We start from the raw sequence: 26,855 nt of genomic DNA, 5'->3' as shown, positions 1-26,855 counted from the left end.
ATCCCAGATCTTCTGAATCAGGAATCTTGGGGGGTGGAACCCATCAATCTGTGTTATAACAAGCCAGCCAGGTGATTCTGATGCACATAAATCTGAGAATTCCAAGGGTAGTATAAAATTGGACTTCAAACTCATGTGCAGACAGACCTATGGTTACAAATTCTCAAGGGAGGCTACTTTCTGGTCTTCCAACCTTAGAGGCAAGGCTAAAACAGATCAGATTGTCTCCTCTTCTTCCTGTATTAGTGGACAGAAGTGTTCTAATCCACTCTGACTGAGGGTGACGTTCTCTGGACTACCACCATGGGCACCTGTCCCCACCCCCTTATTACCAAGGGCACATACTTAGCAGTTTGATTTTGAGTTTCCTTTTCAGTTTTGGCCCTTGGGAATTTTTCTTACTTTCTTACTGAACTGACCTATATATTTAAAGGGATGCTGGTATATTTTATCCAGCATTTCTGGGTGCTTCGTGGTGGGGAACATTTTTAGGTTGTCTTGTCTCCTGTATTATTAGACACAGAAGTTCTTTCAATGCAATGAAAGGTTGAACTTCTTCATTAGAATTCTTCTTTAGAATGTCTGGCCACACCATGCTTTTCAGGTGAACTGACACCTGTCATTTGCCCTTGGGGTCAGGGCCCACATTGTCACTCCCAGGGACCAGAGGCTAGGTATCTCCTGGGGAATCTCTCCATCTTAGCCTTTGTCCAGGGCTTGCATCCAGTTTGGCCAACATTTGTTGCGTCTACTGGTGCTAGGCCCTGGATGTGGGATGAAGGGGATTCAGCTGTGTACAGGTGACAAGCGTCAGTGTTAAGGAATGCCACCCATGGTCATACTTGGGGACCTTCCTCTATTCCAGCATGTAATTCCCTTTGTGCCACTCTAGGGGAGCTTAACTCCTTAAAGTGTTTTACTCTAGGTGTCAGAATGGGGTCACAATTAAGGGCACTGGCTTTGAGTTCACTACTCAAGTCCCAGCTTTGCCTCTTACAAGCTGTGTGATCTTGGGTGAGCCCCTGAACTTCTCTGAACATCAACTTTTCCAACTATAAGATGGGATGGCGAAGGGTTGCCAAAAGGATCCAGTGAGATCATTCGTGGAAGGCATTTGGCAGAATGCCTGGGACCTGGGGAATGCTCAATGAATATTCCTTTCTGTGACCCACATAGTCATTATGAGTCTGCTTCTCATGATAATGGACTTGGAGAACTCAGGCTGGGGAGGTGGCAAAGCCCTCAAGTGCGCATGGAATAGTAAAATCAGGCAGTGGGACAGAGACCATTGGTCCCTGTGTTGTAGCACTCTATACCTTATCAATCCTGGAGTGGCCTTCTTCATGCTTTCTGCCTCTTCCCCTCAATCACCTCACCCAACCCAGGAAGAGGGGGTGTGGCCACTCATAGTACTCCCACCCCTGTCTATGGTGATTAGTCCAGAGGGAAGTCGCATGGCTCAGTCTGGGCCAATCAGAGAGCTTCTCTGGGATTTTTCAATTAGAAGAGAGAGGGGAGTCTGTTTTGTCTCTAGCTGAGACGCTGGAAGGATAGAAGCCTAGAGTTGCCTGTAGCTAGGGTCGTAGGCAGCCACATGGGGACAGAGCGTAGGCAGCCACGTGGGGACAGAGCGCAAGCAGCCTGCAGAGAGATGCTGAGTCAAGATAAGAAGAAAGACAGAACCCTGGTTGAATCATTGTGGAGGCTGCCTTCTCCTCTCTCTTTATCTTTTGATCATGGGTGCCCACCCTGTTGTTTTTTGTTGTTTTATTTAAGCTCACTTAGATTAACTTCTCACCACCTGTGATGAGAAATACCCCCTAAAACATCTACCTATAGAAGGTCTGGAAACTTTTGTCCATTTCATTCTGCAAGACCAAATTTCTACAAATGTGAAGCAGACACACGTCACGTCTGCCACTGGCCTGGTATTGACCTGCCAGGTGGTGTAGGATGTGCCCTGTTGTTTGAAGAACATCATGTGGAGGACAAGGGGACAGAGGGAGGCTACACGGTGTGCCAGGACACAGCCCTGGGCAGCACTCCACAGTCTGTGGGATTTTGAACACTCTTTCTCCACAAGAATTTTTGGAGAGGGGCTGGGCGGTGACTTGGCCAAAGTCATATCAGTAAATATCCCGGAGAAATAAGGCCCCGCAAGAGTGTCAGCAGATGTGGGCTGTTCCTGTCCTCTGGGTCTCCCAATTCATTTCAGAGGAGCTTGTTGGGATCCCCTAGCAGGAGTCCTGTAGCTCCTCTCCGGTCACATTTGAGCCAAGAAGGTGGCTCATTGGGCCTGGATTTTGCCCGTTTAAGTACAGCCCGTAGACACCTGCGAAGTCCCACAACGTCTTCTGAGCCCGCCGCACCTGCTGACGTTCAGCACAGTTCTCCCCGCTCATCTTTGATCTCAAAAAAGATCATCTTGAAAAAGATTGTTTTGTGTGCAGTTTAGCCAAATGCCACTTTTTCACATTTTTGCCCGAGTTGCTCTCCCCCCTCCCCTTCCTTTTATTTCTTTCTTGGATTTGCTCTGGGGTTGGTTTCCTCCAACCAAAATAACTCTCACAATGCATGGCGCTTCCTGTGGGTGAATGACATCTGTATGAAAAGATGGCAAAGCTGGCCGATTTCTGTCCTTTGAAGATGCTTGTCAGCGAGTCGGTGCCGGAGTGTCAGACGTCACCCGGGGTGACTGTGGAGACGCCGGCAACAGTGAGCTTTTTTTCCAGAAAGCCTTCAGCCCAAACTTTAGGCTCTCCGGGGACCCAGGAGCAGCATCCATTTTCTGAAGAGATTAAAGGCGATGCTGGTTGGAGCAGCTGGTATTTTCTACTATGTTCCCAGCAGGGCCCTGCAGCAGTGCTTTGTAGCTCACCTGCTCTGCCTTTCCCGGTTCGACTCTGTTCCCTTCTTTGCTGACTTGTGTGCTGCCTCAGGGGGTCTAGTAGCTCCAGGCAGACCCCTGAGAGGAGAGGAGAAGGTGCTGACAGTGCTCCTGTGGCTGTCCTATGTGAGGGTGGGGGACGATCTCAGGGTTATGAATGTGGATCGTTCTGGATCCCAGCTCTGCCACCCTCACAGAGCCAGTCCTGTTGCTTCTCTGAGCCTCAGTTTTCCCATCTGTAGAATAGGGTCTTTTGGTTTAGTGAAGATAATAAGGCAAAACACTTAGCATGGTGCCTGGCACATAGCGCTTACTAAGTTGTAGCTGATGCTCGCTTCCTGGGCACCCTGGCTGACCCTCCATTATGGCCCATATTAAAGTGAGTGTGAGGGGCACCTGGGTGGCTCGGTGGGTTAAGCCTCTGCTTTCGGCTCAGGTCATGATCTCAGGGTCCTGGGATCAAGCCCCGCATTGGGCTCTCTGCTCAGCGGGGAGCCTGCTTCCCTCTCTCTCTCTGCCTGCCTCTGCCTACTTGTGATCTCTGTCAAATAAATAAATAAAAATCTTTAAAAAAAAAAGTGGGTATCGGGGCGCCTGGGTGGCTTAGTCATTTAGCATCTGCCTTCGGCTCAGGTCGCGATCCCAGGGTCCTGGGATCGAGTCCCGCATCGGGCTCCCTGCTCAGCGGGAAGTCTCCTTCTCCCATTGCCCCTGCCCCTGCTTGTGCGCTCTTTCTCTCTCAAATGAATAAATAAAATTAAAAAAAAATAAAGTGACTGTGGCTTCCAGAGAGCAACATCATTTCCCCTCCATGCTGTTTCCCTGTCATAGTAGTTTTCCATACCTGGTCTATCCAGTGGACTCCTATTCGTCTGTCAACACCCACCTCTCTTTCAAGTGTTCACTCTTGGCAACACCTCTGCCCCAGGGTTGACCACAAATAAAGCCCTGCTTTATTTATATAGTGGTATTTTGTCCATGTGTTTGTGTTCCCATCAAGAACAAATCCCCTGGCCCTTGGACTTCCTCATCCCCATACATTTTTGCTTCCTCTGTTTCTATCGTCCCTTCTCCATCTCTCTGTCAGAGTACAGTGCTGACTGTAATATCTAATTCAGGGAACGGCTAACTCTGATGAGTGGAGGGGCAGACAGTAACATTAATGATGAATTCAGCACTGGGTAAGCAAGAGGAAGTTTGGTGCGGAAGTGGGGGTGCCAGACGGCTGGGGAGATGTGACCCTACCCTGAGGAAATAAATTGATTTAAACACTGGGGTGGGCGGCCGAAATCCCTGGCTGCTGGCTGCCTGTGGCTCAGACCCAGGTTGTAGTTCCATCCTCTCCTCACCCTCACCAAGACTGTGAGCTCTTCCCTTACCACCTCCAGTGCCCTGTGCTGGGGGCCAGTGACACATTGTAGGGGTCAGCACATTTTTGATGAATGAATAAACGCACTTGCTGTGGGCCTACTCAGTCATTAAAAAAGTAAGACATGTTCAATGTGGCAATTCTGGGAAAAACAAATAAGCAAAAAGAAGAAAATAAAAATCACCTGCTTCTGAGATAAATCTTTATCACTGTTTCATTAGACGTTTTATCCAAATGTAACAAATATACAGAAAAGAACATAGATCAGGGGCACCTGGGTGGCTCAGTTGGTTAAGTGTGACTCTTGGTTTCAACTCATGTCATGATCTCAGGGTTGTGAGATCAAGCCCCGAGTCAGGCTCTGCACGCAGCAGGGAGTCTGCTTGGGACTCTCTCTCTCCCTCTTCCCCTCTCCCAGCTCGTGCACGCATGCGTGTTCTCCCCCTTCCCTCTCTCGTGCGTGCACAGGCACACTCTCAAATAAATAAAGTATTTAAAAAAACCCACTCAGATTAACAAATAGAACATCCCTGCTCCCACTGCAGAAGCCATATCATGTTCCCTCCTGTCCCTGTCAACCTGCCCCCTAAATGTGACCCATTCTGACTTCTAACAGCACACATCAGTTTTGCCTGTTTGTGAATTTTATGTAAAGGGAGTCAACCAGCACGTGCTATTTTGTGTCTGGCTTCTTCCACCAACATTGTGTTCTCAAGATTATCACCCAGGTTGTCATGTGTAGTTGTGGTTCATTCATTCTCATTGCCATCTAGCATTCTTTTGTGTGAATAGACCACAATTTATTCATCCGTTCTCCTGTTGATGGGCATTTGGGTGTCTTCCAGTTCGGGGCTCCTATGAGAGCACTGTTAGGAATATTGATGCATGATTATCCTTCAGGGTAGAGGTGCACACATTTTTCTTTGGAATATATCAGGGTTTCTCTCTCTTGCCACTGTTGACATTTGGGGCTGGATGATTCTTTGTTGTGGTAACTGCCCTGGGTATTGTAGGGTGTTTAGCAACATCCCTGCCCTCTACCCACTAGAAGACAGTAGCATCGCCCAGCTCGTGGCAGTCAAAATTATCTCCAAGAATTGCTAGTGTCCCAGAGGAGGAGACATCCCCTCTGGTTGAGACCCAAAGCTGTATGTCAAGGAATGGAATGCCTGGGTTACAGGAAGGCATGGACATAGCTTTGATGGTTTTCCAAAGTGCTTGTACCAGTTTACCCTTCTGCCAGCCATGGGTGACCTTCTGATAATTCCTCTAATGCCTTTATATGTAATTCATGTACACATTTTATGGAATGAGACCATGCTGTAACTATTGGTCTAGCCCATGCTAGATCCCGTGATCTTGTCTTTTATGTCTTTTATCATTTATTCTCCCATTAGAGAGTAGTAAAGTAGTAAAGTAAAGGGCCTTAACTCTGCAATCTGACTTCCTTTAGTTTATTACCCAGGTCTGCCTTTCCAGCTCTGTGTCTTTAGCCAAGTCACTTCATCACTCTGTGCTTCAGTTTCCTCTTCTGTCAAAAAGGACAATAATGCCTGCCTCTTGTTATTTGAAGGGTAATATTTGGATGATAAATATTTGGATTTTTACATGATTTGAGTAATATGTGTGAGGTGTGTGGAACAGGGCTTGGCATGGCGAATGCTGTGTGGACTGCTCCTATCCATTTTAGAGGCTATATAACATTCTCTCAGTTTATGTCAGTAAGCCTTTGGTGTGGGATGGTAAGTGTTTTTAGAGTTTGTTAGCCGAGGAGTCAGCCTCTCTCTGGCCTCTTGGATGCTCTTCTGGGGCAGAGCCAGCATGTGCATGGGTTGCCAGATTTTGCAAAAAATAAAAATAATATCAGATGCCTAGTTAAATTTGAATTTCAGATAAACAACAAATAATAATCTAAGTATAGCCCATATGATATTTGGGATGTATTTATACTAAATAATATACATTGTTTGTCTGAATTCACGTTTATCCAGGAGTCCTTTATTTTATCGAACTGTCCTTTTCCTTTTTTTCTTAATTTGAGAGAGAGCATGTGCACACGCTTACATGCGAGTGTGGTGGGAAGGGACAGAGGGAGAGGGAGAGAGAGAATCTCAAGCAGGTGCCCATCGTAGAACCTGACTCGGGGCTCCATCTCACAAACCTGAGATCACGACCTGAGCCGAAATCAAGAGTCCTACGCTTAACCAGCTGAGCCACGCAGGCGCCCCATTATCTAGTTATCCTCTTAATTACAGTTTCTTTCTCTGCTGAGCATTGCAGTGATTAGCATCCTGGAAGCGGCACACAAATTGTGTTTCCCAACCTAACTTTCCCATTTGAATCACCTAGGGGGCTTGTTAAAGTGCGGAATCCCAGCCCTATCCCAGATCTCTTGAAATTGAATTTCCAAGGCTGGGATGAGAGGCCCCGGGTAACTCAGAACCAAAACTTTAGGGTAAACTCCTGTTGCCCATGTTTGTGATGTGCTAAGTGGACGGTTGGGCAGGAAAAACTCTTCCTTGCTGCTCCCTCCCCGGTTAGCTCTCCCCACTCGGTGAGGATAAAGGGCCTGGCCTGGCCTCGGCCTTCCTGGGACTCCTCTGCCCAAGGCCTCCGGTCTGGCTCCGGGGTTGAGGGGGTATCCCTACCTCAGGCTGCCCCTCAAGCTCAGCTCAGAGCCTGCCCCAGCTCTGCAGGAAGTGACACTGAACTTTGGCAGCAGGAGGGTTAGGTAGGGGCGGGAGTGTGGGCACTAGGACCAGCTGCATTGATTTCTGTCTGCAGTTCTTGGAAGGCCTGTCATGAGGAAAACAGACAGTGGATAAACAGGAAAGGCGGCATCAACAGCAGGGAGGACTTGGTGGTCCTGGGAGCCTGTCTCAGCTCAAGGTGCCCACCAGGTTCTGGCGGCTACTGTGGGTGGCATGGTGCCCCTTGGGCCCAAATCTGAGGCCTCTGGAGATCCTGCTGTCTGGCCAGGTAAGGTTGGGCCTGGCCGTGGGGCAGGGCCTGGGCTAAATCACTGCCTTTACCCTGTCTCTGCCTGGCCAGAGCCTCAAGGACTTATGGTCCATTCATTCAGTGACCATGGGTCTTCTGTGGTCTGGGTTGGGCCAGGCTGGGCCTGAGGACAGTGGTCGACAGAAGCAATGCCTACTGTGAGCTCCTATCCCCTCCTTGAGACCTGCCTGCGGGAGCAGTCGCTCCTCTGACTTTGGAGGACAGATCTGATTTCTTCTTCATCTCAGCCACCGCCAGGCACCCCTGGAGCTGCCAGGCCACAGCCAGCTGGGCAGGCCGTCCTTGTCTCCTCAACTCAAAGCCACAAAATTACACAGCTCAGACGGGATCAATATGATCAGGTCGAGGAGCCTTCAGAGGATGATTTTGCTTTGAGGAGAGGTCATAGGGGCCTCAGACTTATAAATATATTATTATTTAAGAGAGGATTCCTGGTGATCTATACGAGTCTGTTAGCTGGGGAGTTAGCCTCTCTCTAGCCTCTTGGATGTTCTCTGGGGCAGAGCCAACATGTGCAAGCAGTTTAGGCTGGAGTGGGTCGGGTGCTTTCTGCCCCTGCAGTGAGGGCTTCTCAGGGTTTGGGTGTAAGGAGGAAATATTCGCCTTCTTTCTACATTTATTTGTGGCTGACAGCTTATGCTGGGCTCAGACATTTTGGGGGGAAGAACTCGTCAAGCAAATATTTTAATTATAGTGCTATCTTTCTTTTTTCTGTAATTGTTCATTGTAGGCTGGGCATGGTTGTCGATTGAGGGAGTAGTGTTGTGGCCACGCCAGATGGGGGCTTGCCCTTCAGAGTTTGTAGTCTTCATTATTTACCCCTATTGGAGAGGAACCCAGGGATCAGAGAGGTGGAGTAACTTGCCCAGGTCACTCGGTAGGAGGCTCTGGCCAGGTTCAACTGTGGTTAGCAAGTGAAAAAAAGAGTCTCCATTTGACCAAATGGGAAACTGAGTCTGAATAATAATGACGGTGATAACAGCCAGCATTAATTGAGGGCTTACTATGTGCCAGGCACCATGCTAAGTGAGTTCCAGGAAGTTGGTATGATCGCCCCATTTTTCTTAAAGTTGTGAAAGCTAAGGTTCAGAAAAATGAATTCACTTGCCCTAAATCACACAGCTATCAGTCGGCAGGACTGGGATTTGAACCCAAGACTTTGGCTTTCAGGCTCAAGCACATATTATATAGGTTCTTTCTGGGTTCCTGCTAAAGCCTCATGCACTAAAGAGGCAGGTTGGAATCCTAACCTTCATAAAGGTCAAGCATTTGGTTGGGAAATACGCAGTTGAGAAGGATGTTAATCCACTGCTGACTTTATCACATATTCCTCTAAGGAATGCAAAACACTTGGCATCATAATAGCCATAATATTAACAATAACAACAGATACCATCTGTTGAGCACTTAAGTAATTCCAGTGTACCTCTCATACAGGTAAGGGAGAACCTGGAGAAATTAAAATACATAGTGGCTTTATTATTCCCATTTAACAGATGAGAAGGCTGAGGCTGAGAGGGACTGATTCACGTGCCCGTGATCACAGCCATGAAGTGTTAGAGCTGGGATTCGACTGCCCAGCTCCCAGAGCCTTCCTGGCTCTGCCAGAGGTGGCTCTGTAGAGCCCGTGCCGGTGGTCCAGTTCCTTCCACTTTCCAGTCTCCTTCCAGCCCTGCCTGAGACTTAACATTTTCCCCTCTTAAATCATCCTCTTTAAGGATGTGGAATATGGGCCCCAAAATAATAATGCCAGCGCAACCACTGGATTTCCTGCTTGCTTAGCAGGATGGAAACTTTGGCGTGGGTATGTATGTGTCCTTTAAAAAACCCTTTATTTACTCTGCTCTTGTTTTTCTAAGATATGACTCTTAACGAGGCTTTAATTCAAGGTCAAAGAGTCTAGAAGTTGGCAAGAAAGCCCATCGCCCCTCTGGGCCCTACCAGACACATAAACAGCCAATGGCTGGCTTTTTTCATCTCCTCTTTTAAACAGTCCCATTGCAACAGAGCTCTTCCTTGCACGAGGAGGTAAAATATTTAAACTGACTGTATTGCCTGTTCCTAACTGTTTGCAAATGCAGCCAGCCCCCCTCATCTTTGTTTATTTTTTCCCTTTCTGTAGTTCAAGGAAAATAATTTATTAACTTGGGAATTAGGGATAATATTGTACCCCAGCCCCACAGCCACCCGAGGCCTCGGCCAGCCTGCCTACTCTGCTTGGAGAGTTGAGAGAGGCTTTTCCGTCAAAGGCACAGCCGTGGCAAGACCCAGCCGGATGGGGCTAATGTATTCGCAGTCATGATACGAAGACCCCAAGTGTCTGGAACCCTAGCCTCTGGGGACCAGTGGGGCCACGCCATCGACCTGAACTCCCTGGACTGCGCCCCTGTCTAAATCCATCAGGCTTGCTAGCCCCAGTCTTGGACCACTGAATAATTTACGGTCCCGCGGAGCGGCGAGCAGCGGGTCACTGGAGTTCATGGGTTAATAACAGGTTTGGTTTTCGATGTCAGCAGCTCTCTTGATAACGTATGAAAGAATCCTATTCTGTTGATTAGATTTTGAAATGGATCAATTTTTAATCAGCCAAACACCTGACTCACTCAATAAGAGTTGCATTGTGGAGACAGGATGGAGGGCGGCTTTATTTACAAGAGTGTTTGTTTTTTGGGGGCCATACGCAAATTCCCACCCAGATCCCTCCTCCTGGAAGAAATTGACCGGATTATCTCCCACCTCAAATGGCAGCATTTGATTCACCTTCTGATTAGTTGGGAAATCCATGGGTCTGTTTAAGAGATAAGAACAGCAGCTAAAGGTTTGATTTAGTCATCCGTGGTTATTGATGGAAAAAGCATTTATTTGCCAATGGAGAAGTTTTGCTTAATGTAACAGCAAGGAAGAAGGGAGGAGACAAAGGGAGTCTGGGCAACAGCCAAGGGTGGCAAAGGCGTTTTAGCTCCGGAGGTAGCTGGGTTTCCAACCCCGCACTCAGATTTTCAGAACTGAAAATCTTTGCAAGCAAGCAGATGAGTAAACTGGATGCGTACAGGTTCGTGGTGGAAGGGAGTTCTTCTGATCATTTTATTTATCCATTCAACAGACAGTCGAGCCCACAGTGAGTACCAAGCTCTGTGTTCGGCGTCAGGGCTGAAGACGTCATTGAGAAAGACACCGTTGCTGCCCACCCAGAGCTTACGTTCTGGAGGGGGGCTGAGGCAGGGGGTGTAGGAGAAACAAGGCGTATAACTACAAAGTGACGAAGTGCTGTGAGAAAGCTCTGAGGAAAAATAACAAGAATACCTAGTTTCCACCGTGGTCCAGGAAGGTCTCTGTGAGTAAAGAGAAATGAAAAGCGAGCATCAGGCAGGCTGGAGAGCAGGGGTGAAAGCCTAGAGGCGGGCATGCTGGGGGTCGGGGCAAGGGAGGCCAGGGGGCAGGTGAGTGGGTGACAAAGAGGGAGAGAGAGGGAGAGACGGAAGGGAGGCTGGAAAGATAAACAGGGGCTGGGTGAGGTAGGGAAGCACTTTAGGTTTTATCTGTATTGCCATGGGGATCCCTGGGGAGGTTTTGAGCAAAGGTGTGATTTGTTCAAGTTTTGCCTTAGAAAAGGTCACTCTGAGGAAAGGGGGCTGTAGGACTGGCAGACCACTGCAGGGCCTACTGCAGCCATGCGGTGAGCAGTGATGGGGATGTGGACCAGGGACACAGCATGGAGTAGGGCGAAGGGACGGGTTCTCTAAATCTGGTCCATGGCCAGGTGGCTCAGGAAGAGGAGGTGGTGCTTTGGCCGGGTGGGGCCCTGGTCCAGCCTGATGAGGCCTGTAGCCCTAGGCCTGTGGTGGCCTGGTCCCATGAGAGTGGAGGGATTCTTTGTGGCAGAACATGACCCATCTGTGGACTGGTCCTCCAGACTTTTCTTCAAACTAGAAGAGCTAGGAATAGGGTGGTACAGAGATTGGAGACAGACTGTGGAATCAGGTAGATGTGAGGGCTTACAGTCTCAGCACTGCCTTTCATAAGCTTGTGACTTCAGACAGGCTGCTCTTTGCATATATAAGCAAGTAAAAATAACTTTTGATATAGAACTTTCCAGAAGGGCTCATAAGAAACTGCCAATAGTGATCGCCCTTGGCAAGGGGACTTGGTGTGGGTGGGAGATTGACTTTCTCCTCTATACCCCCTTGTAGCTTCTGAACTTTTGCCACAGGCAAGTATTATCTGGTCAAAATTCTCTGTAACATTTGTGGTAGATATGCTGTGACATTCACCAGGATAGGCCTGCAGTGGTCTTTAGAGCAACAACTGGTATTAGCATCCTTGATTTACAGATGAGGCTCAGAGAGGGGCAGTCACTTGCCTACAATCACACAGTTGTACCTGGTGGGCCCTGACCCCTCTCTCTTCCCAGCTCAGCTTGTCTTTCTTGTTGCTGCTGGTTGAGGTTGTGGATTTGGTAGGACATGAAGGAGCTAGACTTTCCCAGCATGAGTAGCGGTTTCTCATTCCCTAGTGCTCTGCTCCAAGAACCATCGATTAGGTGGCTTTATTTATTAGTTTAATCTTTGTACATCCCTCAGTGCCGCTGTTCTTGTACCTGCACTATCTGTCTTTTGGGGTAGGGCAGAAGGGCCTGCTTGTACACCTATGTGTGTATCTGCAGGACTGGGAGTGTCCATGTGGTTTTGGGACTTGGGGGAGGACGCCTCACTTCCCAGCTACCTGTGTGACAAGCAGACTTTTACAAACATTTTAATCCAGGCATTGCACAGAGTAATTGCTTGCTGGGGGATCTTAGTAGAAAGAGCCATCTGATCTAGTGCCAGAAGTCCTGGAGTCTAGTTCTGACACAACTCCTTGCTTGCATGTGACCTTGAGCAAGTCAACTCAGTTCCTCATCTGGAAATGATGTTAATATCATCTCCTTATTGCTTTGAACAGGTGGGGCACACTCCACCCCAGGACCTTTGCACGTACTGTTCCTGCTTTTTTTTACTTGTCATCATAGCTTCCTCCTTCACTTGTTTCATTGTTACTCAAAAGTTATCTTCTTGGGGATGCCTTCTCTGCCCACCTTAACCAAAATTTCACAACACACACACACACACACACACACACACACACACACACTTACACTTAAACACATACCATTCCTTCTCTCTCTTCTTTTCCCTGCTATTTTTCTTCCTTAGCACTTAACATGGTTGATCATTGTATATCTTTTAACCATTTATCTTGTTCACTGATTTCTCCCATTAAGATATCAGCTCCAGCAGGACAAAGATTTTTGTTTGTCTTGCTTTCTTCTGACTTCCATCTAGAATGGGGCTTGGTACATAGTAGGTGCTCAGCAAATAACTGTTGAAAAAAATGAACGAAGTAAATCAATGGAAGGCTCTTAGAACAGAACCTGGTATATAGTCAGACTCAATAAATTTGAGTTATTATTACTACTATTACCACTGAGCTTTCCTGAGCCTCAGTTTCCTACCCATAAAATGGAGGTGCTGTTGATGATAGCTATCGTAGAGTTGTTGTGAACTTGCAATGATGTGGTTATTGAGTTTAAGCTCAATATGAATTCCCAACATAGTAATTCTTTAATAAATAGAAGCTATTATAGTTATAAGTACAAATGAGTAACGAAGGCCCCCTGGTTATGGCAGCATTTCTGAGAAGTGCAGTCAGTGTCTGGGATCCAGAGATCAGCCCTCACCACCCCATCGCTGGCCTGAGTAGCTACTACAGTGTTAGGGGTGGGGAGGGAGTCTCCTCTGGTTTGCCTTTGGCTGCTGTCTACTTAGTGTCCACTCAATGTTTGCAAACACCCCCTGATTCCAGCTTTCTCAAGGAGTATTATTCCAAGCAAAATGCATTGGATTTTGTTTTCATTTTTTTAAAAAGTGTGGAAATTGTCTTTTAAGAAGGCAAAGACCAATTACTATTTAAGGTTCCAAGGAAACATCTTCTGTGTATTGCTATGTGGATAAAAGCCAGCCCTGAGCAGCATGTAATATGTAAGTTTTGTAAATCCAAAAAAGCAGAGCCCACTCTGGCCAGGGGAATAAGATTTGTTCATTGGCCTGGTCCCAGGTCCTGAGCTTCATCCCGAGAATGGAGGAGGAACCAGCATCCAGGACTCTTAATTGCAAGTAGCAGAAATGGACTCAGCCTTCCACCAAGACTTATAAGGTGGGACTTCTCCACCCATAAGAAGGAGCTTCTGACCCTGGCTAGCCAGAAGAGCATGACAGATGTTTATAACAGTTGGAAGGGAGTAGGATGGGATGGGGCAGGGATCCCCAGCTGAAAAAAAGGGGTGGTTGCTGGATGTATTGAGAATTGGTGCTGGGGCATTGGTCATCCACTATGTAGCCTGAGGCAGAGGTAAAAGCAGATTAGCAGATGCTGTCACCAATCCCCTGGGACTTTTCAGTGTCCTCTGTCAAGCTTCCACCTGCTGATGATTCATCTCTGTGCCCTGGGGGTTTTGTCTAAAACCACAAAGACCACTTTGCCTGAGAGTGGGGTTTCCCAGAAGTGCTGGGACATAACCCCTGGGAGTAGTCCTCAGTCCAGGAATTGGTGAATAAATACCCCAGCTCCCTCACCCCTGAGTAGAATAGCTCCTAGGTCTCTTTTGCGCTTTTTTTTTTTTTTTTCCTTAAGGTGGTGGAGATTATACGCGATTTTTGTGTTTGGCTTTCTTAAGGAGGTTTTTAGGTTTTCAGCCCTGGGAATGTGTTCTTTTGTATGTTGAAACTGACCTGCTGCAGGGAGCAGCAGTATCCCTGAAAAGTCTGGGGCGGTTGCAGGTGGGGATAACGTGGAGCTTGGTAGCATCTCTGTTTTTGCTCACACTGTGGACAGAGCAGTTCAGGCTTCTGCACTGAGTTCAGGAAAAGGGGAAAAGTGGAAATCGCAACGTATCATTTAAGGCAAAACTAAAAGGATTGGAATCAGTCCAACAAAAGACTGATGGCCTGACTTGGGTTTGCATTTAGGGTATTTTCTGGATTTGAAACTTCAGTGAAAAAAATGTTTGAATTAGTTCATTGTCTCTTGGACATCTACTGTATGACAAATATTGTGCTGGGTATTTTTTGGGGAGAGATGACCGAGACCAGGTTTTCCAGAGTCTGAGAGAACCCATAAGCAGCAGTGAGCAGAGTGGACAGGACATGTGGTCTAGGGGAAATTGAAGCCAAGGGCACAGGAGCAGAGGAAAGACAGATTAGATCAGCTGGGGGGCCTGGGAGAAAGGACAGGGCTCTGATACAAACCTTGAAAGCTGGAAGGCTTGACAGGCTGACAGACGGAGGAGTGTACAGCATGGATGAGGGCCTGGAGGTAGGAAGGTCAGGACCAAACCTGGGAAGCGCTGAACAGGCCAGCTTGGCTCATGTATGGAAGGGAGATGGGGGGTTGGGCTGGGGGAAGGGAGGGTCCTGAATGTCAAGAGGAGATGCTAAGTAGCTTTGTGGGCCATAGGTAGCCCTAGAAGGTGTTTGAGCAGTAAAGTGAAATGTTTGGAGCTTTGCTTAAAAGGTTCTTTTGATCACAAGATTTCTCAGCCTCCACACTGTTGACATTTTGGACCATTTGGTTGTGGGGGATGTCCTGTGCATTGTAGGATGTTTAGCAGCATCCCTGATTTCTACCTACTGCCTCCCTCCTAAATGAGACAACCAAAAATATCTCCAGATGTTGCCAAATGTCCCTTGGGGGGCACAGTACCCCCCCCCAAGCTGAGAACCACTGTGTCAGATTGAGTGGGAGCAGGGAGTCCAGCCGGGGAGCAGCCTGCATGCTGGTGAATGGTGATAGAGCCCAGAAGTAGGGCAGGAATGGAGAGGGAGGACACAGGTGCTCAAGGCCTTTGAGAACTGGACTAGATGGCCAGCGATGAAAAGGTCAAGGAGACCATGGAGAAGAATGTTGGAACCTGGTGTTCCAGGGTCCAGGGTCCAGGGTCCAAGGTCCAGGGCCCCATGGGTCCATGGAGCTAGGGGCAAATGGAAAAGGAAGAAGAACCTTTGGGGTGGAGAGGGCTTGGGGAACCCAGAACACATGCATCTTGGGGTGTGTCTGGGCCTTGATACAAAGTGGATTCTTGCTAAGGGGGGAGGGTGGTATTGTTGAATGAAGGAATGAAGGAATGAATGAGGCATTTTATTAAAAGGACTGAAATTCAGGAGGGAGCTTAAAGACTGTTTTCTATGCCATTAGTGCGAACCTACTGGATGCACGTAGATGGGCCCTGGGGACATGTGTGGCCTCTAATCTCATGAAATTATAGCCCAGTTGAGGAGGGGGCACTGAATAAGCAAACGCCCAGATAATAATAAATACATGGTAATGGATGGCACTCAGTGCCAAGGAAGGGAAGTACGAAGGAGCTTGTGTGATGGGAGCCAGGGTTGGGAAGAGAGGCCCAGCAGCTGGTCAGGGGCTGCCATTAATGGGGCAGCCCACATTTGGCTCAAGAACCTGCTCATTCAGGGTCGCGTTGGAGGGAGCAGAGTGACAAGCCGCCCGTAGCACAGGAGAACAGTGGGAGCGGAGCAGACAACAGGATGACTCCTCGAGTACTGGGAGTAACCAGGGAAAGCTTTGAGGAGCCGAGAACGGAAAGCTGAGTAGAAGTTTGCAGGGGCAAGTGTGAGGGAACAGCGAATGCAAAGGTATCATAGCTGTGCTTGACGAGACCGGGGCTTATGAGGAAATAGAGCCTTGACCCATCTCCTTAAACCTTATAAATAAATATGATTTCCCTCCAGGCTTCCAACAGTGAGGACTGAATTGGTCCGAATTGGCATGGTTGGTGGTGTCTGGGGTGGTGGGTGTTCTCAGAATGCTGATTTTCTTCTCTCCTTTTCTCCCATTTCTACCCAGTCTGTGTTTTCAAGGGAGCAGGTGGAGGGGCCCACAGACCCCCTGCCCCCTTACACCTTAGCAGTTGGCAACCTGTGGATATTTTGAGAGAGTGGTTTTTAGTTCCTGCAGTGTGCTGCTGCAGAGAGAAAACTTAACTTTTCCCTTTTTTTTTTTTTTTTATAAGACCAATTTAAAAAAAAATTTTTTTCCCCAGAGCAGGCCACCGGCTATTTCAGAAATAGTAAACAGGAGTCAGCGCCAGGGCATAAGTGGTCGGTTTTAATTAGAACATTAAAGTATTTTAACGCTTACACTTTATATTTTTGTGAACTTGATTATATAGCATTTTAAATACCTGTGAACGTTTTAAGGACTCTTGGCGATGAATTATTTGCAATTTCACAGGAAACTTCTATTTTAAAAGCAAAACGGTATGCAAGTGGCTGTGGAGGCTTGGCAGCAGCAACTACACTGTATAATGAGGAGCCACGTGCTGGGGGGTTGGCAGACGGCCCGCCGTCATCCAGGCTTCCTGGCGACCCCCTTCTGGAGAGGCTCCTGCTGGGTACAGGGGATTTGTGGAAGCCTCAGGATCCAGCTTGGGTCTCCAAGGCCTGAAGATTGATTCTCTGCCCGCAGAATGCATCTCAAGAGTGTCCCTCAGCCCCCACCCCCCACCCCTTGGGGCGACCATTCCCCACCCAGCATCCAAAGGAGGCTTCTTAAAACACAAAGCAGTTTTGTCACTCAGTTGCTCAGAAACTTTCAGAGGACAGTCAAGGCTCACATCAGAGCCTCCAGGCCATGGGCAGTTGGCCCTGTTGACCTAGCCCCATCTTCTTTTGTCCCTCATGTCACTGCAGCCCAGCCACACAGGCCTTCTCATCGTCATTTTATGCTCTGAATATTAGGGAGCCTCTCCTATGTGCCAATCCTTTTCTGGACCCTGGTGATGTAACAGTGCGCGGGCCAGCCCGCAGAATTCCCTGTCCTCACAGAGCTGCCCTGCTGCTCAAGGGAGAGAGGTGGCAAAGAAACAGATGAACACTGGGTGTGAGAGGGTGGGGAGGGGTGCTGGTTTGATGGGGGGGTAATTAGGACAGGATTAACAGGCAACATTTATTTATTTATTTTTAAAGATTTTATTTATTTATTTGGCAGAGAGAGACACAGTGAGAGAGGAAACACAAGCAGGGGGAGTGGGAGAGGGAGAAGCAGGCTTCCTGCCGAGCAGGGAGTCCGATGTGGGGCTTGATCCCAGGACCCTGGGATCGTGACCTGAGCCGAAGGCAGATGCTTAATGACTGAGCCACCCAGGCGCTCTAAGAGGCGACATTTAAAGGCTTGAATTGATGTGAGAGGGCAAGCCGGTGATGTGCTAGAGTTGGCTTGTGCAGGGTCATGAGAGCCAATTACCCTCAACTCTTCCCAGCTTCTTGTTCAATGACATCTGGCTGGTTGCTTGGCTTCCGCCGTGGTGGGAGTATTTACACCATGGAAATGGCAGATGCTACAAATGAGGACTTTTTTCCCAGAGAGCTGCTTATGAAGTGTTTACTAGCACACATGTGGAACAGGTCATGCAGAAAGCCTGGGAGATGTTCCAGGCATTCCCTATGGGGGAATGTGTTTGGAAGACTTGAGGAACGTCATGAATGGGACTGAGTGAGTAATAGGGAATGTGAAAGAAGACAAAGCCAGAGAGTTCCTTAAATATTTTTGGTTTCTGAAAAGCTTGTTTGTGCCCCTGGACCTTTGCACATGGTGTTCTCAGCCTGGATGCTCTTCCCATTGCTGGTAAATTCAATTCCTATCTCCTCCCAGAGAGGCCTTCTCTGATCTTTTTTTTTTTTTTTTTTTTTTGCTAAAGCACATTTTCCCCTCTTTAGTCTTTTATCAGCACCCTCTGGTGCCCTTCCTAGTAGTTGTTTCAATTTGTCATTGGATATTGGGTTATTTATTAAGTTAGAGTCTGTCTCCCCTATTGAAGTGTAAGCTCTGAGAAGTTTTCTTGCTCCCTGCTGTCTTCTTACCTTCCAGTAAGTGTCCAGCCCAATTCTAGTTGCATAATTCTTAGGTATCTTATACTTAACCTGGAAGCGACACGGAAGCAAGTTGAGGCTTCTCTAATAATGGGCACAGCAATCGTGTCCCCCAGCTGCCAGCCCCTGTCAGTGAGAAAGAACAAGCTTTCTGCTCCTGTTGAAGACTTTGGAAACATTGGAGGTAAAATATTCCTATTATATCATGACTGACATCTTCACTGTCATGAGAGCAGTGGATGTCAGGAGTTTAGGACTTAAGAGGTAGTTTATTTCATGATGGAGAAAGGACCCAGCCTACTGGCATCTGGGACTATGTGGCCAAAGGCACATTGAGGAGAGAAAAACATTTTGATCACAGGCAATAGGGTTGACTGACCTGATTATTTCGTTTTATAATGACGAGAGCTTAGAACATCGAGTGAGGCGATCAGCACTTAGGTCTTTCATAGTTAATGAGGAACTGTCCAATTTATATTGGAAACAGTCACTGTCCGGGGCCCTTAATGAGGTGTGTGGTAACGGGAGGGGAAGACTGTTAACATCGCAGAAGTGCGTGTAGACCAAAGAGGAAGATGGCTCCTTGTTTAGGCCATGAAATCACCACCCTCTGTCTTTGAGGGTTCAAATCCTGTCCCTGCTCTTCCCAGCTATATGCTCTTTGGCAAATTGTTTAGCCTCTTAAGACTCCATTTTCCCTTCTGTAAAATGAACTAATAGTGTAGTTGTCTCAGGGAGTAGTTTATCGTTAAAAGTTAAATCCTTAAGAGGATTTAAAGTGCTGTATATGACAAATCTCAGGATAATTCAGAACCTGGTCAACACTCAAGAAATGTTACTGTTATTTGAGCTGTCAGGAGATGGTGTTGGCGCTTCCAAAACCTGTGAAATGGGAACATTATAGGCTTGTTCCAGTATAACAAGGACCTTCCTAAAGAAGACGCCCTGAAGGAAAAGTTGCTACAGAATTTTCTGGCTCTTCATCTTGAGGCAGTGCAGGTTTAACAAGAAGGTAATAGACTCAAATGATTATCACTTGACCCTCCTTGTAGGAGCAGTTACTAAATTTATCACTAATCAGTGAACTTTATCCATTTCTGTGTATTGCTGGAGAGTAGACTTCGCTAGAAATCATCTGCTCATTTATTCAGCTTTGCATTACTGGGGAGGGCAGGGGTCTTTCTTTCATTTATTGTTCTATCCTTGATGTCTAGAACAGTACCTGCACATAGTAAGTGCTCAATAAATATTTGTCAAAGGAATGAAATCATATGCCTGTAGGGTTTAAAACTGAAAGACAATATTCCAGAGAAATGGAAACTTAATCTCACCCCAAAACCTGCACATGAGTGTTCACAGCAGCATTATTCATAATAGTCCTAAAGCAGCAGCCCAGATGTTCTTCAGCAGGTCAGTGGTTGAACACACTGTGGTACATCCATACCATGGAACACCACTCAGCGATTAAAAGGAATGAACTATTGATAAGCTAACAACTTGGATGAATCTTGAAGGAATTCTGTGGCATGAAAAAAGCCAGTCCCCAAAAAGATGACATACTGGATGATTGCAGTTATATAGCATCCTTAAGACCCAGAGAAATGGAGAACAGATTAGTGGTTATAGAAATAGAGAACAGATTAGGGATGGGAACAGGGAGGGAAGCAGGTATGGTTATATAAGGGCAACATGTAGGGGACCCTCGTGGTGGTGGAAATGTTCTGTATCTTGACTGTATCAATGTCAGTATCCTGATTGTAACTGAATGTGTACCACCATTTTGTAAGTTATTACTATGGGCGAAAGTGGATAAAAGGTATAGGAGAACTCTGCATTTGTTGCTATGACTGTGTTTGAGTCTACAATGATCTCACAATAAAATGTTCAATTTTTAAAAAATATTTTATTTATTTATTTGACAGAGGGAGACACAGAGAGAGAGAGGGAACACAAGTAGGGGGAGTGGGAGAGGGAGAAGCAGACTCCCCACTGAGCAGGGAGCCCGATGTGGGGCTCGATCCCAGGACCCTGAGATCATGACCTGGACTGAAGGCAGACGTTCAACCAACTGAGCCACCCAGGTGCCCCAAAATGTTCAATTTTTTTAAAAGTAAAGGAGTAAAAGCAATTCATCAAATATTGGAAATGCAATGGACTTAACCCCTTAACATTAACTCAGATCTTTCCAGCAGCTGCACGAAGTAGGTGGATATGATGTCACCATTTTACAGGGAAGGAAACAGGCTTAGAGAGGTTAAGGGACTTGTCTGAAGATACACAGCTGGCAAATGGTGGAGATGGGACTCAGACCTGGGAGTGTCTGGCCCAAAACCCTGAGTTCTTTCCTCTAGATCTGCAGCTCTGAGTGTCTGTGGTTTGGATGCCAAGAAGAGCCAAGAAGCTTACCTCCTTCGTGCATCATCGTATGATGTCTGACCATGGAGCTGGGCACTATAGCTGGTCTCTTAAATGACTGACCACTCTGTAGGGAAGAGATAGCTGAGAGTCGGCCTGGGTTTCCCCAGGAGCCTGACTGCTCCTGAATGACCTGCTGACTCAGGAGTCCTGATCCCCTCCCAGGTCTCCTTCCCTGCCTTATGCGAGGATGTCAGGTGTACAGTGTTGGTGTTTTGTGCCCTTTTACAGCTGGGGAGACGAAGGCACAGGACAGAAGAGGAACTGGGGGTTGTTTCAAGTGGAACAAGTATGGTCCTCTCCAGCTCTAGCACTCAGGTGCTGATCATAGTTCCTTTGATCTGTCTTGTACCATTGCTGTTTCCAGCACATCTGCCCCGTGGTGTGGTGGCCACAGCCACAGGTTCCGTAGGCAAAGTCTGGCATGGCTGAGATCAAGTGTTTGTCCTGCACATCGCCAGATTTTGCAAAGCCTAGGACAAGTGCCTTTTTTCCTCCAACGCTCCCTTTTATCATCTGGGAATGGGGATAATAATGAAGATTAAATAAGAAAACAGAGAACACTTTGTAGGGAACAGCAGTCCCTGGCAGTGTCTGTGGCCTAATTGGGAACTCTGATCTGTCTGCCCTGGGGCGCAGAGCTCTGAACAGAGTATGCTGAGAGGAGCTTTGCTCCTCTCCAGATAATCTTTGCTCCTTCTCCAGATAATCTTCCCTGACATGGCTCCTTGGGGCCTGTGTTCCCCTCACCTGAGTTCTCCTTAGCTGTTGGTTTCCTGAGTAGGAGGCACATGCTGTCAAAGGGGCCACCCAGAGAATCTGGGAGGCTTCCTGCAGGAGGCAAAATTTAAGCTGCAAGCTGGAAGATGACTGGGTGTCGCCAGGTGAGTGAGAGGAAGGAGAGGGAAAGGAATTCCAGGGAAAGGGAACAGCAGATACAAAGGCTCAGAGGTCAGAAGTTTCAGGTGCTTTGGGAAACTGACACCAGGGCATTAATGCTTGAACAGTAAATAGGCCCAAAGCCTAACTCAGTCACCCTGGCCCTCAGTCTCTTCTGGAGGGACCCCAGGGTGCTTGTGGCCAGGTAAGGAATTTAGACTTCATCTTGGAGGACTTGAAAGAAGAGTGATAACAGCTAGACCTACACTTGAGAACAGTGACGCTGGCTGTCATGTGGAGTGGAGAGGATCAGAGGCAAGCCCCAAGTGGAGGCTAGGAGGCCAGGGTGGGGGCTGCTGCAGCGTCTTGGCAAGCAGTTCACAGGGGTCTGGAGCAGTATTGTGGGAGGAGACTTGGGTCAAAGTGCATGAATTCAGGACATTCGTCTATGTGGAATTGACAGAGCTCAGCGAGGGACCAGAAGAAGGAGCATCTTGGGTGAACCAGATTTCTGGTTTGCATTCTAGGCTAGGTCACTTAGAGGAGGCCCCTTTTACCTTTCTGTTCCGTGATCTCTTCTGTAAAATAGGGGTAGTTTCCATCTCCCCATCTCTTGGCGTCTTTGGTCTCTGTGAGGGTCAAATGAAATGCTCCTGGAGCTGTTGCCCCACAGGGAGCAACAAAAACCCCAAATCCCAGACCCCACCCAGAGGTCTTGACTGTCCCCAGGGGAATGAGGTCCTTGATGTTGAAGACACAATTCTCTTATTTTGTCCAGTGGTTTTCCAAATGTGCCACAACCTGATCAGCTTAACACAGATATACCAACTATCGCTTCTTTTCTTTCTTTTAATGGTGAAGACTGGCTTTGGGCTCTCCTCCCTTTTCCTGCTTATTGAGAAATAGTACCCTCATCAAATAACAGGTTCCACAGCAAGTACAAACTGGCATTTATTTATTTTTTTTTAAAGATTTTATTTATTGATTGATTTGACACAGAGAGAGAGATCCCAAGTAGGCAGAAAGGCAGGCAGAGAGAGAGGGTGAAGCAGACTCCTGCTGAGGAGAGAGCCTGATGCGGGGCTCCATCCCAGGACCCTGAGATCATGATCCGAGCTGAAGGCAGAGGCTTAACCCACTGAGCCACCCAGGTGCCCCCAAACCAGCATTTATGAAGCACCTACCGCGTGCCAAGACCTTCCTGTGTGATACCTGCTTCTCTTTCTTCTGGATTAAGAAGTGATGGAGTCCAACAGACTGGGCTTTGTGTCTATCTGTGCCCTCGCTAACTCCAGCTACTCCCAGCCTTAATTTGCCCATCTGTGTAAGGGGTCCCTCTAGTCTCGCCTCAGAAGGTGGCTGAAGAAGATAGTGCTCCTGCTCCTGACAGGAACCAGGTGACTGGGCGCAGTGCCTGGTACAGAGAATGGCTTCTGTAAGAGGCAGCTGACAATAAATAACCGGTGAGGCTAGCCTTGTTGTTCCTGTTCAGAGGAGAAAAGTGAGATTTATAGCCCCAAAGCTGCTGTAGTGGATATCCTGACTCAGCCATGCCCTTTCCAGGAAGGCCTGGAGGAGACACAGCAGGGGTCATGGCAGACTGGATGGCCTGTGCGGCCCCTGAGAAACTGGATGGGGCCATTGAGGGGTGTGGATTGGGCCACCTTGTCCTGGTTCCCCAGCCAAGAGGGCCCATTTTTATTTTTATTTTTTATTTATTTATTTTTTTAAAGATTTATTTATTTGACAGAGAGAGATCACAAGTAGGCAGAGAGGCAGGCAGAGAGAGAACGGGGGCGGGGGGCGGGAAGCAGGCCTCCCCGCTGAGCAGAGAGCCTGATGCGGGGCTCGATCCCAGGACCCTGAGATCATGACCTGAGCCGAAGGCAGAGGCTTAACCCAGTGAGCCACCCAGGCGCCCCCCATTTTTATTTTCACCCCAGCCAGTCTGGAACCTTCCAAAAGCCCAGACAATTGTCACCCGTGGTTCTGTGTGCATTTTATAGAATAGCACTGTATTAGCTTCCTAGGGCTGCCATGACAAAGTACCATCAACTGAGGGGCTTAAAACAACAGGAATGTATTCTGTCATAGTTCTGGAGGCCAGAAGTCTGGAATCCTTCTCAAGGCTGTAGGGGAGGATCCCTCCTTGCCCCTTCTAGTTCTTGGTGGCCGCCAGCCATCCTTGGCGTTCCTTGGCTTGTGGCTGCACCGCTCCAGTTTCTGCCTCTGTTGTCACGTGGCTGTCTTCTCTGTGTGTCTGTTCTCTTTGTCGTTGGATTTAGGGCTCGACCTAACCCAGTATGAGCTCATCTTTACTAATTGTGTCTGCAAAGACCCTTTTTCCCAGTAAGGTCACGGTGCGAGGTTCCAGGTGGATATAAATTCTGGGGGGATGCTACTCTTCCCAGTACAAACTTCTTTAGAAAATGTTGTGAGGATCTTATTTGCTCTGAGCTTTGTATGGAGTTCTGTGGAGAAGTGAGGAAGAGGTATGGGGGTGACGCCCACCCTCTCTCCACCACGGCCAGGAAGTGTCAGCCCTAAATATGAAGCCGATGGCAAAGCTGCGACCTGAAGTCTTCAGTGCAGTTGGCCCGGTCAGTCAGGAGGAGGAGCAGAAGAGGATTCTGAGTGGGGCTGCACTGAGGCCTGGGGCCTCATCCTTCCTTGGTCTTTGACAACTTGTTCTGACCTGAACCTCAATTTTCCACTCTGAGAATTGGGGATAATAACAGCACCTTCCCTTCTAGGTGGTTGTGAAGACATCACATATGACTTTAATGCTAGAGACTGCCGAGTCCCAGGTCTTACTGTTTGGACAGAGAATCTGGGACTGGGGCAATGGCCGTGGCCTGAAGTGGTGTGCCTAGAACCGGGTTGGCTGTGCTGCTCTAAGAGCAGTGCTCCCTCCTATCAGATCCAGCCCTAGTCTCTACCAGCACTTGGCAAGGAGGGGCTGAGCCCTTCAAGTAGAATTAACGAGTATGAATCTAGAAGCGAATCTTCTCAGTGACCCTGTGAGGCAGAGACTGCCGTAAGTCCCCTTTTACAGGAAAGGAAACTGAGGCTTGGGCAAATTTAAGTTACCAGCGCAAGGCTGCACAGCTGGAAGGTGGTAGAGCTGAAATTCAAATACAGTTACATTCAAGTCCACTTCTATGGTTCCCTTTCCCTGTCTTAAGCTCTTCCATGCCTCAGTTTCCCCATCTCCAAAATGGTGTCTCCTCCAGGTTCCCAGCTTAGAGGACCCCAGCTCTGGCAGAACTGTGCTGAGTCTGAGGCCCAAAGGGTTACATAAACCCTCATTTGCCCAGGCAGGTGTCTCAGCTTCCCCATCTCCTGTCCCTCACACCACAGCGACTTGAGATTTTTACACAGACGGGAAGTGTGTGTGGAGAGCAAGCGTGTGTATATGTGCCCGTGTGTGTGTGTGTTTTTGCAACAAATATTTTATAATAGACAAGCCTCGTCTGCCACTTCTAAAAGTAGTGAAAAAAAAAACAAACCCACTTTGAGTAAGTAAAAATAACCTGGAGGCTGAGTCACTGAAGTCACTGAACTCAGCCAGAACCGGCTGCCCTGGCTGTGGCTGCTTGAGGGGCAGTGGTCGGGGCCAGAAATTTGGGGACGGCCCCCTGAGGTTTTAGGGGGAGAAGTTCCAATGATTAGTTTGCAGGTGAGATGACTGTCCGTCTACCTTTTTTACCCCCAAGCATTAGGGAAATGTCTCCCTGAGATGCTGCATCTTCTTTTTTAAAAATGACTTGACAATTGATAATTTTGCCCTAGTGCTGGGCACCTTAGAGCTTTTATTTCTTGGAGGCCAAACATTGATGTTGTGTGAAATGGGAGCTTGGTGGAGCCTTTGTGCGGATCTTGAGCTTCCTGAAAAATTTATTTACTGTGACTGTGATCCGCAGGAGCGAATTGATGTTTATCTATAGTCATTCGCGCCAGCAAGGAGGGGAAAAATGCATAACTGCACTTTCCTCGGAGGTCTTGCGAGGCTGTTTAAATAAGTATCTAATAGTGAACTTTCAATAGCAGACAGGCAGCTTGATGGACAGGGTACAGCGTATTATTAACCATAAGCAGGCTTAATCTTTCCCCCATGTTTTAGAAGAAGCTTTATAACCTTCTGGCCAAGGAATTCATGAGAACTAGGTATTTGAAGCTAAGCAAAATTATCCTGGCCGTTCCAGTGGCAGAATCGATAATTCCCAGAGCCGCATGAAAGAGGGGAAGCAGAGGCTGCAGCTGGGCTGTGAGTGAGCAGCTCCGGCCATCCCGTTGTAGCCAGAAGGTCAGGAGAAGTTTACAGGGGCCTGGAGCTGGCAGGGGGAGGCAAGGGTCATGCCGGGAGCCTGGCTTTCCTGCCAGGTAAGTACCTCCGGTCGCCTCCACGTTGGAGGATCTGTGGGGACAGGGAATGGAGATGTTGTGTCTTCCCACTGGGCCCCGGTTAGAACAGTGCTCAGCTGTTTGGTGGCACACACCATTTTAAGCAATAGAAAGGATTTACTTAATTGTCCAGTGGGTCTCTTTCGCCCCTCTGTACAGAAATTTCGTGCAGCCTGGAATGCATCTTGTTTAACCAGGAGGGCTTTCTTGATCTCTGGGAGGTGGTGAACTCTCTTTATTATAAAGTCCCCTCCTGGTCCCCTACCTGGGGACTCAGGACCCCCTCAGGAGCGATGGAGCCTTCAGTTTCTGTTTTTCCCCCATTAGCTGGTCAGCTACAAGAGCGCAGGGACTCCTCACGTTCACCACAGTGTCCCCAGCCCTGAACGCTACCTGGAGTTTCTTACAAGGCCCGGCCACTGTTGAATGATTGGTGTGGCTTTCGCTGAGGAGGAAAGAATTGTGGTAAAGAGCATGAAGGTCAGATAACCTTGGAATCAAATTCTGGTCTGTTACCTGCTGTGTGTCTTCAGCCAAGTGTCTTGCCCTCTCTGTGTCTTTGTTTCCCTGTCTGTAAGAAGGGATAAGGAGGGAGATGACTTTACCATTTTCAATCTCAGTTTCCTGTTTGTAGAATAAGTTTAACAATGCTAACTTCCTGAAAGTTCTAATGAAGAGTAAATGAGAGAATGTTGGTGGAGGAGCCAACATAAGGTCCAGTATAAAGCTGGTGTTCAGTATTTATGGCTGTCACTATTATGAGTGTTTGATTAATATCACTATTGTTACAGTCGTCACTACTTTTGCTCTTCATAACCCGAGGGCACTCACAGCCTCTGTCCATTTTGTCTGCTTTGAGCACTGTTGCCGTCTTTCAAGGTCTCAAAACCATAATGGGGGGCATGCTGAGACCTGTACAGAGTCAGGAAACGCTGGTCTAAAGTGATTGGCCCTGGAAGTG

At 47.8% G+C, this 26,855-nt stretch overlaps 1 protein-coding gene across 1 annotated transcript in view; it reads left to right on the top strand.

Moving 5' to 3' along the window:
* Nucleotides 1-7,038: 7,038 nt before the first annotated feature.
* Nucleotides 7,039-26,855, top strand: part of CUX2 (cut like homeobox 2) — a 225,430-nt gene continuing 205,613 nt past the window's right edge. Inside the window, exon 1 of the mRNA XM_080821204.1 lies at nt 7,039-7,235. The gene's annotated coding sequence lies outside the window, so the exon portion shown is untranslated. The remainder of the gene's footprint in view (nt 7,236-26,855) is intronic.

Source organism: Martes martes (genome assembly GCF_963455335.1).
Source record: "Martes martes genome assembly, chromosome: 13".
Classification (NCBI taxonomy): domain Eukaryota; kingdom Metazoa; phylum Chordata; class Mammalia; order Carnivora; family Mustelidae; genus Martes; species Martes martes.
This window is presented reverse-complemented; position numbering and strand designations above follow the sequence as displayed.